This window comes from Mauremys reevesii, linkage group 2 (genome assembly GCF_016161935.1).
Source record: "Mauremys reevesii isolate NIE-2019 linkage group 2, ASM1616193v1, whole genome shotgun sequence".
Classification (NCBI taxonomy): Eukaryota; Metazoa; Chordata; order Testudines; family Geoemydidae; genus Mauremys; species Mauremys reevesii.
In genome coordinates, this window is record NC_052624.1 from 93,625,911 (window position 1) to 93,643,711 (window position 17,801).

The following is a 17,801-nucleotide window of genomic DNA, read 5'->3' on the forward strand; positions in this document are numbered from 1 at the left end:
GAAGTTATAAATATAAGCATTGTGAAATCTGCAATTCCCATAAAGCAACTACAGGTACGAGATCTAAGAGGAAGGGCAGGGGATAATATAGTGAAAATAAATTAAATATACAGAAGTATTTATGCAATCAACAAGACGTTTGCAAATGTTACATAGTGCAATTCTTTTTTCAATGGAGCTCTTTTATAAGAGTTTTTCTCTATTAAAAAGCATCTACAGTACACCCTAATCTGAGGTCTACTCACCTCAGTTACTATACTGTTATACTTAAGGGTCTATCAGCATTTCCTTTATAAACCCTGCAGCCATTCTTATAAACACATCTTTGTAACACAACCCCTGCTATATATAAATATCTTGGGTCTCATGAACAGCCCAAAGTCTGTTGTAATTACAGTAAGTTTGAAAGTGAGTCTGAAATAGGACTAAAAGTTTAATTGACTGAAAATATAATTTGAGATGACAATATACATTTAGAGTTACAGGTACTGACAGGTAAAGTAGATAAGTATGTATATAAATAAGAGGTATTAACATATCCATATAAATTCTTATGGAGCACCCATCACAGTATTATCTGACATATAAGTACAGTATGGATGTATATTGCTATAGAGGGCTAGGTATATATAATTAGTTTCTCATCCAGTGTGGTTGTTTAGCCACATGTATTATATCTATGTACTATTATATATATGTTATATAGTACTAACATATCTTGGTATTTATTGATTTAAAGAACTCTACATTAATAAAGTTTTGAATCAAATATGTAGAGTGGGTGTACATATATACATATATTCTGTACTGTGCACACTTTAATATGTTTAAGTTTTGAAGTCCATATTACTCTGATAACTACAGAGAATATAATTCACATTAGTATCTAAAGTTAAATAAACTGTAATTTTTTGTGCATACATTCACTAAATATATCTATGACAACATGCAGATAAAATGTCTTAATTTAAAAAAGAAAAGAAAAAAACCTCAGACTTTAAAGTTTTTACCTCTCTGTCTTCACTCTCACTAGGAGACTGTGTATTATGCGTTAAGATCTGCTCAAATTCCTCTTTGTGGAACAACGTGAAGCTGTATACTGTAGTTCTCATGTGTATACTCACTCACACATATTTAAATGGGTTGGAATACTGTGGACTATTAAATCAAAATTAGGTGGGTTGGAATATTGTTTCGGATTGGTTTATCCAACTGACATCATCAACTGACTGACTGTTTTCCTGTGTGAGACATACTTCTTGGTAATTAGCTGATGTCTAGTATGAGTGTCATGGATTCAAGTATCAGTATTAAACCCTCTTCCAGTTTAAAGTATACATCTTAAAAAAATCAGACGGAAAGTAAACATGCTGAGTCAAAGAGGCAAATTTCACCTTTTTATTAGATAAATATATACAGATAAGCTTTTGTTAGTTCAATCACAGGATCTGTCAGCCATTTAATTACTAATTAGATAATTGTCTTAACCTGCTTTGTTAGTAAGAAAACATTGAAGATTCTACTCGCAAGTTCTGGTTTTAAGAAAAGTCAGGAAAATGAATGATTTTATTCAGAATCAGTTTGTGGTGATTATAATTTTTTATTAGCTAAGTTTTGCTTCTTTATTAATTTAGGGATGCTTCTAAAGCTGTTTATAACTTTGTTTGTTTTGATCATGTTGCTCACATCCTATTCTTTTTTCTCTGCATGCAGATTACATCATATATTTTAAAAATAGGACATCTAATAAATTTTATAATTAACAACACATACTGTCTGTCTTGTAAATAATGTTTGACTTGGCACACGTAAAAAAAATGGCCAGAATTTGATCTCACATTAGTGAAAATCAAGAGTAACTGCACTGAGGTCGATTAGTAATACCAAAGTAAAATCGGTGCAAGGGTCAAAAGTGGGCCCAAAATCTTTTTTTGTACTCACACATTGTTGCTGGTTCTTTTGTCATTCAGATTATGATCCTGGGGCATGATTCTGCAGTTCTTACTCATCAAAACACCCATTGACTCCCCATCCTTCACAATATATTTTGTAATTGTATTTATATATTTTCGTTTGTAACATGGGTATGAACATTTTCTGGAATATGACTAAGTTGATCAGGAAAATGAGTAGAAATATTAAACTCGCATTGGTACAAGGGAATGCTCATGCAGCATAGACTCCTGTCTGAATGGAGAATGGTTGAAGAATGAGCCATGTTCACATGATAAGTTTGGTAAAATGAGCAAAATTAGGACATAATGGGAACCATATGACCAGATAGGTTGTGTTGTTGGCAGGAATATGCTTATAATAAGCCTTTCAGAGTGCCACAAGCTGCTGATTGTAGGCTCTTGTCTCTTGAAACCGGTTTCAGTAGGCATTCAGAATCATAGTTGTTAGGGAGAGCATTTTCCTCTTTAGAGATAGTGAGAGAGATACTTGAAGGAGCATATAATTTCATTACAGATGAACACACACATATTTACTCTCAGGACAAGATCTTAAACTCTGGAACACTAAAATAAAGCCAGGGAAAGGAATTTTTAGAGCATGGAATTCTGTTTTCTTAGAACTGATTTGATTTTAACTAGCACCTCTCACACCCTAAGGTAGCCACACTAAAAGTTCTTTGTAATAACAAGTCTGATATCAGTAGTGCAGTGAATGCCTGTGAACAAGGCAGCTATCATGCACTCAGTGAGAGCTCACACAGCATTGACTTTCTAGATAGAGAAAACGTTGGCCAGGAGCATAGTAGGTTTATCTTGTACTTGGGACCAACATATTGTGAGATCTTTAACTTCCTCCTCCTTGTTAAACTTCTCGTCCAAGTACAATACCTATACCAATGCAGCGACTTTTCCCCCAACTACTGCACTATAGTGAACAGCCACACAAGGTAAGATGCTACGTTGCTGAGGTATACAGTGAGCAAAACTGCTACCAAGTAAATCATGCTAAAATCCATATGATATATGACAAGGATTTCTAGAGGGAGATTAAGGGCCACATTATTCGTTTCAGTGCATGTTCTCCGTTTCCTTAGGGAATTGGTATACAGCTTTACCAAAAGCCTTATGAATGCTCTATTTGATCACTACTTTTTTTCATGCTTATTCCTTTCTCTGTTTTTTTTCTCCACCCCATCCAGCTCCGTTCATTTCATTGTTGTCTTTTACTGTACCTACAGCAACACCTGCTGGCAGTGTTCCGGGAGCACTGCTGGAAAAACCCGCCGATCTGACCCTTCACACTGGCTGCCATTAAGCAGTGTCAAGTCGTATTAATGAGCTGCCTCTATTTTTACCTCTTCCCACCAGAAAGGGCAACTGCTCCTCAGAGAGACTCTTGATTTTTTTTCTCATTTTTTTCCTTTTCCTTTTGTTTTGTCAGATCAAGAATACAGAAAATGATTGTTCATTTAGTGCAGTTGGGATTTCTGACTCGGGCTCTGGTGTCAGCAGTTGAAACCACATAAAATCTGAATGAGGCTGGACCTACCAGTTGACTTCCAGGTGTGTTCCATTTCTCTGGTGAATCAAAAAGAAAGCAAGAGAGAGAAATGTTAATATACCAATAACCCGCCTCCTTTCCCAATTGTCTATTTTAATCTACCAGCCACTAGCAAAATGGCCCACTGCCATTTCGTTATTCACCTAGTGGAGGTTGCATGATTTAGTGGCCATTTTAGAACCCTGAATTGCACACAAGATTATTTGCATGTCTCCATTCTTGCTTTGAAGAGCAGTCACTAGAAAACACATTGGCACAGATTGCTGTGCGAATCAGCTGGAATGTCACTCTGTTGTACCTTATTTTACTGTAATTGTGAAAAAAGATGTGCCAGAAACTTATATTTAGACGTTTTATGTTTCCACTTTTATGTAAATTGACCAATTAAGGCCAGTTTTGCTGCTGCTAGTTCTAAGGCTTATGTGCTGCTTTAGAAGGGCCAGTGTTTTCAATCATAATTAGTGAGCTGGTCAAAAAATAAAGTTCATCTGAGGATAAAGGCTCAAGTTCAGAGGGTGAAGTAAAGAATAGCTTTCATGTTCTCCCCTTTGTTTCATAATGGTTGTTGACATACATCTCAGGGACCAAGTTAACTATGTGCTATTTGATCAGGGTCTGTCCTTGTATGAAGTCACTAGAACAAGAAAAGCAAGTATGTTCGTTTTGTATCTTGAACTATATCTTACGACTTCCACTCATGCTATTAATTGATCTCTTTCCTTACAGCTCATTGGACAATGAACTATGCCTTTAAAAGGAATATTTTTATGTTCACATTCGTGGAGCACGTACGTTGCTGTTTTCCGCTCTAAACTAAAAGCCAGAAGATACAAATGCATAAAGCAGGTGACGCAGAAGATGTTATCAGATTGAAATGAAATGACACAAACGTGGTGTTCAGTCAGTGTCTGTTTAAAATATCCCAAAGGGTGGAAATAAATCTATTTACAAAAGGAAATGATTTGTGATTTATGAAGTGTATAGTTTAATCACGATTGTGGCAAGCAATCGAGGTGTTCGCACTAGCTAACATGCCATCTAGTTCTTATAGCAGGCAGATCTCCAGTACAGTGCTAGGCTAGGTATTTTCCCCGAGAAACAGCTCTGTTATGTGGAGAATGTCGAGAGTGATATTTGCCTCAACTATATTTTGAGAGACCATGATTAAGGATCACATCAAATGGCTTAAATTAAACATGGAGACTGGCAAAATTTGCCAGTTTCCTGAAGAGAGTCTGAGACTGTAGATCCTATTTGGTTGCAAGTTATGTGAAAAGTTTATGGCTAGAGACTGAGCAGCATTTAACATTTAAAGGTGTTTTAAAGGTTATTAATTAACATATCATTTAAGACTCAAGGCCTATTCCAGGAAACATGCATTGGTCTGAGGGGCGAGAATCCCCCTGAATTCCAATGAAACCAATGGAGTACCATCAGGGATAAATTTGGCCCAAGGGCAAATTTTAAAACAAAATATTTGGTAATCAGTTCCTTCCTTTCTTGCCTGATAGATCCAGGGATCCATGTTCTGAGTTCCTCTAACTGCAATTAATGGCATCATAGCATCTATAGTAGTGTCAATTCCACCACTGGTTCTGTTTTAGCTTTTAGAACCAAATCTCAGTCCCATTGAAGTCAATGACTCGTGTGGGACCAGACTTCAACTGGACCCAGATTTAACCTGTAGGAATGATGCCAGCCATTACAGGATAAAAAGAGCACCCAGAACTCAGGTGTTAGGTAAAGGGTTTTGTGGTTCACCTTTAACTGATGCCTCTTCCAGTATAATAATGCTTCGTGATTTTAGAAAGTCTGATGAGTGTTTGTCTGCTCACAAATGAAGGGCCAGATTCATAGCTGATGTAAATGTGAGGATAGCTCCATTGACTTCATATGCCAATTTACATCAGACAAAGATCTGACCTGAATCTTCCTTTTATTTCTAAAGCATTACTGCCTATTATTAACAATCTGATATTTAAAAAAAAAAACTAGGTCCCAGTTTTCATCTGATTTTAAACATGGTCTAAATTCATCCCTGGTTTAACTCCACTGATGGCTGGAGTGAATTTTGCCTACGTTTTGGACACTACTAAATCTATGGACATGTAAGAGGGATAGGAATGGAGCTCATAAGCGCTGCCACTTTCACAGACCTTCAACTGAATTCAGCCCGGCAGGCCCTTCCACAGGGTCCCGGTGGTGGAAAGTATGTGCAAAATTACACCTGCCAAATTGGAGGCCTAGTAGAGGTCTTTCAAAATCAGGCCTTTAAAGTGCCTTTTAATGGTTAGGGAAACAGGTCTGGAAACCATAGCCAATTGCTTAGTATATCGGTTCCTTTTCAATAACTTTTGTGCTTCAACTATGAACTTAGAAACAGCTATTTTCTTTATTCATTGTCTGCTTATTCGTATCATGCCCTCATGATGACTCCTGAGGGTGGCCCGCTAAAAGGGGTGACATAAGGTAGCTCAGAATAAACTTTTTGTGTGCAAGCTGGGCTCATCAGTGTTTCCATGCACACATCTTTTAATTGCTCCTTTGAAATTGCCCATGCAATCTAGGGCAGAGAATCTAGAAGTACAGTATCTATTGCATGCGATAAAATCAACAAAGTACTGTACCAAGAGCTTTCTTATCAAGCAGATTTTTCTTGGTTAGTTCCAACGTTTTGTTTTTTCTTAAACTGAATTTAGCTCCTCTGCTCAGTGCCAAATTGGCAGCTTTGAATACTATTATTCTCTGCTTATTCACAGGAGAGGTATAGCACAAGCAGAAGCAATACAAGCTTGCGCACCCTTTTTCTTGTGTTCATTCTCTCTGCCTGTTCAGTTCTTTGGACTAAAAAAGAAAAAGAAAAAAGCTGCCAGTTGTGGTTTCATGATTTGGACACCTGTTCATTGAGAGCAGAACTGAGACAACTGACTCATTTCACAGAAGCCACCAAATAGCCATCCTGGAAATGATATTTAGTGACCACTGATGTGGGTTGGATTTGAAATGGTGCTATAGCAGTGGAAAGTGCCATATCCAAATATTTTATGGCTAATCCCCTGAGCCATCCAGTCATTCCTGGGTAGGACTTTGAAGATGAAAAGCACTTTATAAGTGTTTAATATTATGATTCGTTAGCTTTGATCATAGACAATTGGAAATGTTTCCTCCACCAGTAAAGTTTTAACAAAAGAGTACATCAAGTCCAAAAAGTACATATAGTTAAGTTGAAAAATTAGGCACATGCTTTTCTTTTGTTTTAGACTGCTTTTTTTCATAGTCTTTGAGAGCTGAATCACCATGCAGTGCTGCCTTCCCTATGAAGCTGCAGAGCTAACCGTCTGAACTGCGGGTGTGGGCTCAACATTTAAATATTTATGGAAAGCACATTGAGTATGTCATTCTGGAAACAGAAATGGGCCTCAAGGTCAGAATTTCCAAATGACAATTGAATTTGGACGATGTGAGAAAGTTACAGGATGAGGTTTGATTTCAGACAGAATGCTTAGGCCAATCAACATTTCTGACCTAATGATACCATTTATCTTCTGTAGTGTTACTGGTGCAGAATAGCCGCCATATACTCTTCTAGAGATGACTGTGCTTCATAGGTGGATGAGTAATATAATAGGACAGATTCTCTGCCCTAATTCTCTAACTTTGTGCTATACAGGTGATGCAAAGGGAGCAGAAACTACCCACAAAATTCTCTGCTGGGGATACCACCAACACTGAGGAGCTCTGAGCTGGTGTAGAGCCAAAGCTAGCTGGCACAAGTCAATGCAGCTCCTGGACTGTTCTAACCTACACAGGGGCCAAGAATCAGGGAACTGTGACTGACTCCCTAACAGATCTCTTACTGGACCAAATCAGGTGATATTTTCCTCAGAAGTATTATTTATTAGAGGACATACCTATAAGAGTGATGCCAAAAAAATGGCAGCACATATCACATGATAGAAATGTTGTTGGCAGCAAAACGTCCATCTTGTTAACACCACAAAGTGGGACCAAATGCACTGCTTTCTTCCAGAAAATCAGTTCTTTACTGAGTTGATATCTAGGGATACAGTATCAGCAGATCTCTAAATATAAATCTGAACTACTTCTGGATACATCTGCTTGTTCATCAAAAAACCCTGCATTTGCACATATAAATAGGTTGTTACTCATCTGTCTTCCCATTTGTATATGCAATTACCTGATTTCCATTCCAGTTTTTGAAGACAAAATTAATGCATGACTAAATGGGCACTTACACATGCAGTTACCTCATCTGCCATGCAACATGCTATTTACACTTGCAAATACAGAGTTTAGTGGGCACAAATTGATGCATTTACAAATATTGTGGGGCATTTTTAGAGATCAGATCCAAATATGGCGCTTATAAGAAAAGTACATTGTTCACAAGGACATTTGAGGTCCAAGATTAGGTGAGACTATACTAAGAATAGCAAAGAGCTTATATTACTTTATTGGATTCACCAACACCAATAAGTTAAGCATAAAAGATAAAATAACTAGTGTCGGGTAATAATACTTGGCATTTATATAGTGCTTTGCATATTTAAAGTGTGTCACAAAAATTAACTAATTAATCTTCAAAGATCCTGTGTGAAGTATGTAATTATTATTATTCCCGTTTATCTGTGTGGGAAGTTTAGACACACAGAGGTCAAGTCACTTGTCCAAGACCACAAAGCAAATATCTGGCAGAATGGAGATAAGAACACACCAATAGTCCCTGGGGCCCCTACCCCATTCTCAGAAGACTATGTTGCCACCTAGTCATGAACGGTGAAATGCCAGCAAGATCATAGAAGATTAGGGTTGAAAGAGACCTCAGGAGGTCATCTAGTCCAACCCCCTGCTCAAAGCAGGACCGATCTCTAGCCAAGAACATCTTTAGGACACACTCAGCTGATATATGATTAAGTATTTAACTATCAGTAGTATTCCTCACTCAACTTGTGGAGGAGTTTCCAAATGTTACCATTGGGATTATCAACCAGTTCATTTTAGTAGCCCCTATGTATTTTTCCCACAAGATACATCTGAGTCTGAGTGACAATGAGAAGCCTCGTAGTGTTTGGAAATATAAATGATTAGAATGTAAACTCCATGTTGTAGTCAGAAAGAATAACTGTTTAATAATGCCAGGCTTGGGGAACCTTTAGTTACGTATTGTCATGTCTCCACAGCCTCCAGTTAGTTATTCTAGCACTGCCTCACAGGGGAATGGGAGAGGGGAGGAGTTGGAGGTAGTGCCCCTTTTATCAGTACAAACGTTGCCTGCCTTATGTGCAAGACTTAACCTGATAGAAAGAGTCCAAAGTATCTGACCTTCTGTCCGGGCACCTCAGAGTTCTGTTTAGGGCTGCACAATGCACGTGCTGTTACTCGACAGGGGTAAGAATTCAATTTACACTGGCAGTGCTTTCACAAGTGCATTTCAGTTCAGTTGGTAAATATTTCCAGGTGGCCAGATCTAATTTAGGGAGGTCAAGTTTGCAAAGGTTAAATAGCAGGCAGGATTTCTATAAGTCTCTATCAGTTTGGAAAAGGAAAATGTAATTAAACACAACATTCTTCCAGAGATTAACTGGAGGCTCTGCATTCTACACACCACGTTTAACTTTTTAGGGTTGTTGTTGTTATAATCCATGCTCTAAAGATACATTTAGTTCCTCTTGTAAAGACAGCCTGGAATTTGCAATGAAGAAAAAAGTCATTATAATATCAGCAGATGAGACAGAAAATGGGGCCCAAACCATCTTGTGTCAGAACTGGTTGTGGGGTATTTTTTGACCTATTTTATTAATAGAAAAAAGACAAGAACATGCTGTGGGCCAACCAAAACATCATTCAACTATAAAATTAAGCAGAATAAAAATGGTGGTTCCTATTCAAACATTTCACCAGAAGCATCCTTCAAGGGCCCTTTGTTTCGTCAGATGCTGTTAGCCCCTTGTTAGTCATTGCTAAAGAAGAAAAAACAACACACAACTAAGTTCAGTCAGTTTGCTCAGCTGCTGCTGATGTCACTCTTGCCCACTAAGAGTAAGTTACTGTAATAACTCCCCTCCCCCGCTTTTATTAATCATAAGTTTGGAGAAAGCAGAAAGTGAGTGACATCATTATTCAAGAAGACTGGCTAACTCATGCTTAGTTTTAGTCAGCTTTATTATAACGTGTCTCATGTGTCATACGAAAATAGTTACCAGCTCTCTTTCCATGTCTCACCAATCATCCTTTTCTCCCCTGTCGGACAGTCCTTCCCCTGTTTCAAACTCCTGCTGAAGTCTGGTATTTTCAGAAAGATGACCTTTAATCAACACTAATGAAATGTGGTGGCATCCTCATAGGAGAAAAACACTTTCTTCGTAAAACATCAGTGAAGTTTCACTGTAATGAAAATTGCAGCTTCTATATTTAATATATTTCAATAATACATAATGGATTATCACTATATCCAACATGTGATTTCCCTATAGGTGGATTCTACTGTACAAATACTAATTATTTAATTATTGTATCCTAAGTGTATTTTCTGATAAGTGTCTATTTTGGGTCACTTAAACTACCTCTGTCTATCTATCTATAATAGAAAGGATGCCAAATTTCTAGAGATTTCAGGAATTCTTTTTTAACTTATGTTTTTAAACAGATATTTGTTGTTGATTTACTAGGTAGACAGTATTTTTTTAGTATTGCAAACCTATATCACTGTATATAGTAACTCCCTGCACATATAACTCCATTTTTCAGTGGTTTGGGACCCAAAAGAGATCCCCTTAATGTGAGGGAGGCAAAGAGGGAGTAGTTAAGAGGGATGCGATAGAAAGAAAGGGAAGGCTTTAAGATGAGATACAAAAAGAGCAAATGATTCATCTACATTGAGATAGGATGAGGGGGTGACTCTTCCAGACGGACAGGCATCAGAAGTGAGACAGCACCTTGATTATGAAGAGTCATGGGAAGGAGACCGCAAAAATGTCTGTGACTGAATTAGTGGCCAGGAGTAGACATGACATATATATATATATATTGTAGTTGATGGTGTTTCCCCCATTGGAGGAATATTATAAGAATATTATTTTTCACTTCAGGGAGAGGGAATGGCTTGGGGATTGGATATGAAATACTGTATTATGAACCCTTCCATCTAAGGGTCTGATCCTGTTCCCAAAGCTCCGATTTGGACAGGCTCAAGCCCTAAATCATCACATACAGCCTACGCTGGTAATGAATAAAAGTTGTTTCCATCTGTTGTCTGGTGTCTGCATTTATATGAAATGAGTTTGGTGGTCTCAGTCGAATAAAACACCACAATAGGCTGTAGTTATAGATCCATAGATTTTCAGACCAGAAAGGGGTCATTATGATAATCTAGCCTGATCTCCTATGTAACACGAGGAGTAGAATTTCACTAATTCCTGCATCAAGCCCATCCCTTTTATTTCTATTAGAGGATACCTTTTAGAAGAACATCCAGTCTTGATTTAAAGGCTTTAAGTGATGGAAAATCCACCATATCCCTTGGTAAAATATTCCAGTGGTTGATTGCCCTTATTCTTAGCAATGTACACCTTATTTCCAGTTTGAACATATCTAGCTTCAACTTTTAGCCACTGGATTTTGTTATACCTTTATATGCTAGTTAAAGAGTCCTTTAGTATCACATAACTTCCCCCATGTAGGTACTTAGAGACCATGATTGAGTCACCTCTTAACTTTCTGTGTAATAGACTAAATAGACTGAGGTTCTTAACTCTTAAATCAGCCCAGTATGTTCACAGAAGGAATACTTGCTCTATTATAGGCACTCGCATGATAATGCATACAATGAAATTGTACTCATAAAATATAATTCACCAGCAGGCAATATCACATAGCTGGATTATGAAACCATATTCCATTACAAATCATCACAAGAATTAGCATGACATCAGTATTTTATGTACATATCAGATGTTTATTTGTGTAGACACTGTATAGATATACACACATACGTGTGTGGGGATATACACATACACGCTCACACACATATATAATATTACACACACACAAACTACATTAAAAATACATTATCACGGTTGCAATGTCAAGCACTTACAAGTGAAGAAAGGCCAGAATTAAGGTTCTTTGTGTGTTTCTCCATATGGATCCCACTGTAGGCAAATGAGCCCTGTGCACACAAGCTTGGACTCTTTGACCAGTACGTGGAAGCTGCGCCTGTGACCTGAATGTCCTTGGCTCCCTCCTGCACTGCAAGAGTATAAAGGGCAGAGTAGCTGCACTATGACCGTGTTCTCTCTTTCTGCCCATGACATGAAGATGGAGCTACAACGTGTTCTACTCTTTCCCCTCAGCTTTCTAGTACAGCTTAGAGATTTAGTGTTGGTTGGTTGTAGTTTCATTATTAAGTTTCATTTGTCCACCTGGTGTAAATCAAGAACAACCATCATCCCAAAAACCAAAAAGACAGGTTTTTTTACATCTCCCCTCAGTACCTAGTCTGGTCTGATGACAGAGACTGGTCTCCAGGTTTTAAAACCTGCCCTGTCTGTGAGGCAGCTATGGCTTTTAATGACGGGCAAATGAAATGACTTCTATCTAGCGGAAATTCCTATCCCTGACAAGCTCTAGCTCTTTCTCTAAGCACTCACACAAAGCCTGTGATGCTCATCTCAAGTTATTTTTGGTGGAGAAATCCATGAGGAGTGCATTTGACTCTGAGGTCCCACCTTAAAAACAGTCTATTGCTCTTCCTAAAACAGACTCCATTAGTGCCTCGGCTACCCTAGCACCAAAGGCTTCCTTTAGGTATCAGGAAACCTCATGCTTCTGTGAAGCACTCAGGTCCCTCACAACTGCCCTCTTTGGGTCAGTCAGTGACTCCTGCTGCCTGAAGTAAGAAGGCGCAGAAATCTTCAGCACCAGTAACCGACCCTTGGTCTCAGCCGAGAAGAGATCTAAGAAAAACTCTTCTGACTTTTCCCAGCCTGCTCTTTCTAAGCCTGACCAGCACTGTGAATCTCCAGTACCCACTGACTCATGTCCCTTGGCTTTGGTACAGCACCATCAGTCTTTGGCAATCAATTGCCTCCATATTGGTACCAATGTCATCTTGACATCTTTAGTACCATATTGTGATAGAAATCTTCCACTTGCTGGAGTGTCTACTTCCATACCAGTATTAACAGTGCTGACTTTGGCGGTACCATCTTCCTTGGTGCAGAGTTCCTCAACTCTGGCTTCATTTACAAAACCTGCTGGTGTGATGATTACTCTGGAACCAGAATCTCCACTCTTGGATATTTTTCCATTGTCTATGATGTCCAAGTCTCCTCCTATCATGGAACCCAGAGTACCAATTATAAAAATACCATGGCATCCATTTTCTTCTTCACCGGTATCCACCTCTAAGAGCATTATGTCTGGATTTCCTCAGCCTGTCTCAAATCCTCAGAGATCTAGAGGAATTTTTGTTGTCAACATCTTCGTCTAGAAGACCTTTCCCTACAGCAGTGTTTCCGAAACTTGTGTAGGAAAAGCCCCTGGCAGGGCAGGCTGGTTTGTTTACCTGCCGTGTCTGCAGGTCTGGCTAATCGTGGCTCCCACTGGCCGCGGTTCACTGCTCCAGGCCAATGGGAGCTGCTGGAAGTGGCATGGGCCTAGGGACATACTGGCTGCCGCTTCCTGCGGCTCCCATTGGCCTGGAGCGGTGAACCACGGTCAGTGGGAGCCACGATCAGCCAGACCTGTGGATGCGGCAGGTAAACAAGCCAGCCTGGCCCTCCAGGGGCTTTCTCTACACAAGCGGTGTCCCAAGTTTGGGAAACACTGATCTAAAGTGATTCAACTATCACAATATGAGATCCTTCAGGAGCTGAGTCAGGGCTTTCACAGTGAGGATGAGGAATCTCAGGGAGGAGGATGATGATCATCCTGCTGCACTGGCTATATGTTGTGTCTTCCACAACAGATGACTTCAAAGCATTTCAGGACCTTCTTAAAAGAATGACTGAAGAATCCATTAGAAATAGTCCAGGAAAGTTGCCACAAGTTATTTGATGTATTACATCCAGTCTTCCAAGACCACCTAGCAATGCCTATTTAGGAGAGTATTCTGGAGCTGACCAAGGACCTATGGCAGATCCTAGCACCCAGCCTCCATCTCAGCCTCTCCTAAGAAAAGTAAACTGGAGGTCCCCAAAAAGGATCTTTTTTCACCTGCCCTGTTCTGGGGGTTTGGTTGTGGCAGCAGGTCATGGAAAATCTTTGCAGCCTGGTGCTGTTAAATCCATTCCTAGGGATAAGGAGTCCAATAAGCTTGATATTTTGGGAAGGAAAGTATGCTCCTCAGCAGGCCTGCAGATCCACATAGCCAATTACCAGGCTTTGTTGACTAAATATTGTTTGTTAGGGGTATCAGATTCTTCAGTTTGTTAACAAACTACCCCAGGGATCCAGAGATTAATTCAGAGCCATTCTGACATAAGGTCAGCTGATGGTGAAGTCTTTGTTTCAGGCCTCTTTGGATGCTTCTGACATTGCATCAAGATCCATGGCCACTGCAGTCACTATGCACAGAGCATCTAAGCTTCAGTCACTAGGCATTCCAGAAAAGGTCCAGACCATAATGGAGGATTTGCCTTTTGAGGGCCACGATCTTTTAAATTTGAAAATGGACAAGGTGTTTCATTCTTTAAAAGGCAAATGGATTACCCTTTGGTCTTTGGGTCTGTATAGTGTGGCTCAGTGGAGGAAGTAAGGAAGGCCTCAGGCTTTCTTGAGACAGAGCCCTCCCTCATCTTATTCCTATCATCAGAGGACTCCAGACTCTAAGAAAAGACCTCACTTCCAGGAAAGAAGAGACCCTTTTTCTTCTACTGTAACTGTGTATTCTTCATCTGGCAAAGATGCCATGTTTGAGAGTCCTACATGGATTTTCGAGGATCTTTATTCCTTTTCTCCTTCCTTTCTCCTAATTGCCTTTCAGTTTTTGCAGCTGGGTTCTATAAGTTATCCAGAAAGGGTATGCAATTCAATTTTAGTCTTTGCCAACTTCGCAACCCACTAACCTGTACCTCTTCAGGGACCACTCTCATGACCGCTTGCTGCTTTTACAGACGGACACACTTCTTAAGCTGGATGCAGTGGTGATGATGCCTGGGATTTCTGCAGCAAGTGGTTCTATTCCCACTACTAGTTCATTAGAAAGGAGAAGGATGGTGTCCTATACAAGATTTCAGATATCTCACTGAATTCATCTGTCACTTCAAGCATTGGATGGTCACCCTTTCTTCTATAATCCCCTCTCTAGATCCCATCAACTGGCTTGTGACTCTTGTCTTTCAGGATACTTGCTTGCGTGTGTCGATCCACCCAGCTCACAGGAAGTATTTACATTTTATGGTCAACTACATTTATTGCTAGTTCAGAGTCCTATCCTTCAGCCTGCCAACTGCCCCAATGTCTTTTGGTGGCAGTGGCTCACCTTAAAGACAAAGCTTTCTCAACAACTGGTTCTTTTTGGAACACACCACAGAAGGTCACAGAGGACATTCTCCATCTCTTCTGTTTCACTTCCAAACCTTCCAGAGATCATTTCTCAGAACCAATGTCTTGCATTACATCAAGATCCAGCATGTCTACGTCATGGAGACTAGCTGGCTGAGTTCTGTTGGCAAGAGCTCTTCTGCAGCAGTATGGGGTATTTTGATTCAGAGCAGAAAGACTTCTACAGGAATGACATACAGAGCTAAGTAAAAGCATTTGCATAGTGGGCCATTCAAAGTTATCTTCAACTCATGGAGTCTTCTATTCCTGATATCTTGGACTATCTCCTGTCTTTAAAATACTCCAGTCTAACAGTCAGTTTTATTATTAGAGTGCACTTAGCTTCTATCTCTGCATATTTTCTGCCTGTTGATGGTCATTCAGTTTTTCCCACCCCACTCTATTTGATTACTAAAGGGCTTGCTTCATGTATTCCCACCAGTTAAGGAGACTTTTTCCGATCTGAGGCTTGAATACCAGTGTTTCTGTCATGTTCATTATAACACATATCGATTAAGAGAGTGTTTTTGATGTCTGTTACCTCAGCTTATATATAGAACAAAATACAGGTCTCAGTGGCTAGCCCTCTATACACTATATTAAATAAGGAAAGAGTTACTTTCAAACTGCATCTGAAATTTTTACCAAAAGTGGTTTCAGTTTTCCTGTTAACCAATTTTACACCTACCTGTGTTCTTTCCTAAAACTTATAGTTCTCCTGTGGAAACTAATATTCATACACTCAATGTTCATAGAGTTATGTCCTTTTACCAGCTTAATATGTTCAAAGCATAGCTCCCACTGACTTTAGTTGTTGTGAGATTCTGCAAATCAGACCCCAGGGTATCAAGTCAGGCACCCAGAAAATGAGGAACACACAAATTATTAATCACCTGTGGAAAAAGTTGTTTTAATTGACTGGAACTCTATATCAAAGGCAGGGATAAAATCCAGTTCGCCAGGTCAGCATTCAACTTTAATAACCATAAAGCTACCATTTCTCCTCTGCAATCCTCTGCCTGGATCTTCCAGCTTCTGTAACAAATGAGGCCATGGGTCCTACAGACAACAGCCTCTTTTGCTACAAAATCCTGATTCATCCTCCGGAAAGGTCCATCTTGTGCACTAACTGAGGCAGGAGTCCTGTGGAAAAAGTACTATGTGATTATGTAATAAGATTCCATCACACTGTTTGAATACAAGGGACATGAATGGGTTACCTAGGGAGGTGGTAGACTCTCCTTCCTTAGAGATTTTTAAGGTCAGGTTTGACAAAGCTCTGGCTGGGATGATTTAGTTGGTGTTGAGCAGAGGGGGTTGGACTAATCAGGGGTCCCCAACCTTTTTAGGTCCAGGGACCGGTTTCGTTTGCCGGACCCTCCGCAGGCGTGCCTGCGGGAGGTCCAGCTGAGCCGCGGGACGAGCGCTCCCTCCGCAGTCGTGCCTGCGGGAGGTCCGCTGCTCCCGGGGCTCAGCTGGAGCTCGCAGGCACGCCTGCGGAGGTCCACCGGCTCAGTGGAGCTTCGCAGGCGTGCCTGCGGAAGCTCCAGCTGAGCCCCGGGAGCAGCGGACCTCCCGCAGGCACGACTGCGGAGGGAGCGCTCGTCCCGCGGCTCAGCTGGACCTCCCGCAGGCACACCTGCGGAAGCTCCACTGGGTCAGTTCGCGGCCCGGTTTCTAAGAGGCCGCGGACCGGTACCGGGCCGCGGACCGGGGGTTGGGGACCCCTGGACTAGATGACCTCCCGAGGTCCCTTCCAACCCTGAGATTCTATGATTGTATGATTCTATGAACTAGGGTTGCACAGGCAAGCTTAATTCTGGTATTTTCTAACATTTGAGTGCTTGACTTTGCAACCTTTATGATGTTCTTTTAACATAGATGTTTGTGTTTAATTTCCTTGGCTTTTAAAAAAGCAAACTGGAAAAAAAAACTGGAATTCCATCCTGTGGCATCATATTGACACCCACATGGGTCATTAGCAGGGTTGAAAACTTTAGATTCACTGCACAGACCTCTGCCACTTGAGCTAAAGAAAATACTTGATAGCTGTAGGTTGTGATCTAGCTGACAAGCAGTAGAGAGGTTGAGTACGCAAAAGTTGGGAAATGCCAGAAATAATTTGTCCCTTTTGTGGAGATGCCTTATAATAGAGTCATTTATACTTTTAGTGTAATACTGTACCATGTGGCATAATACTTGAACACTGACATAAGCTCTCTGTGCTTCAGTTTTTCCATACATAAAATGGGATTACAAGCACTAGTACCCGCTTCCCAGGCTGTTATAAGGTTATTATTTATTTAAATTGTGGCAGAGCCCAAAGGCCTGCATCAGGCACCATTGTTCTAGGTGCTGTGCAAATGTATAGGACAACATGGCCCCTTCCCCAAGGATCTTACAGTCATATTTAAAAGAAGATGCACTGAGTGAGTTTAACCAACCGCGAGAAGAAAATGGGAAGGAAGGTAAGGGTAATGGTGATAAGATCACATGCTAACATGGGCTAGCTATAGGCACAGTGTGATGGTTTAGACTAATTTAAAAATATTATTATTGCCTATTTAAACAAATAAATAAAATTTGCTATCCCCCAGTTGCTTCTCTGCTTAGCCACCATTAGTTGGATGATGTTTTGTGGGCACCAGAGCAAAGATGGGTCTTGAGGAGGGATTTGGGGGAGAGTTTTGTGGCTTTCCAAATATATTGACAGAGGGCAT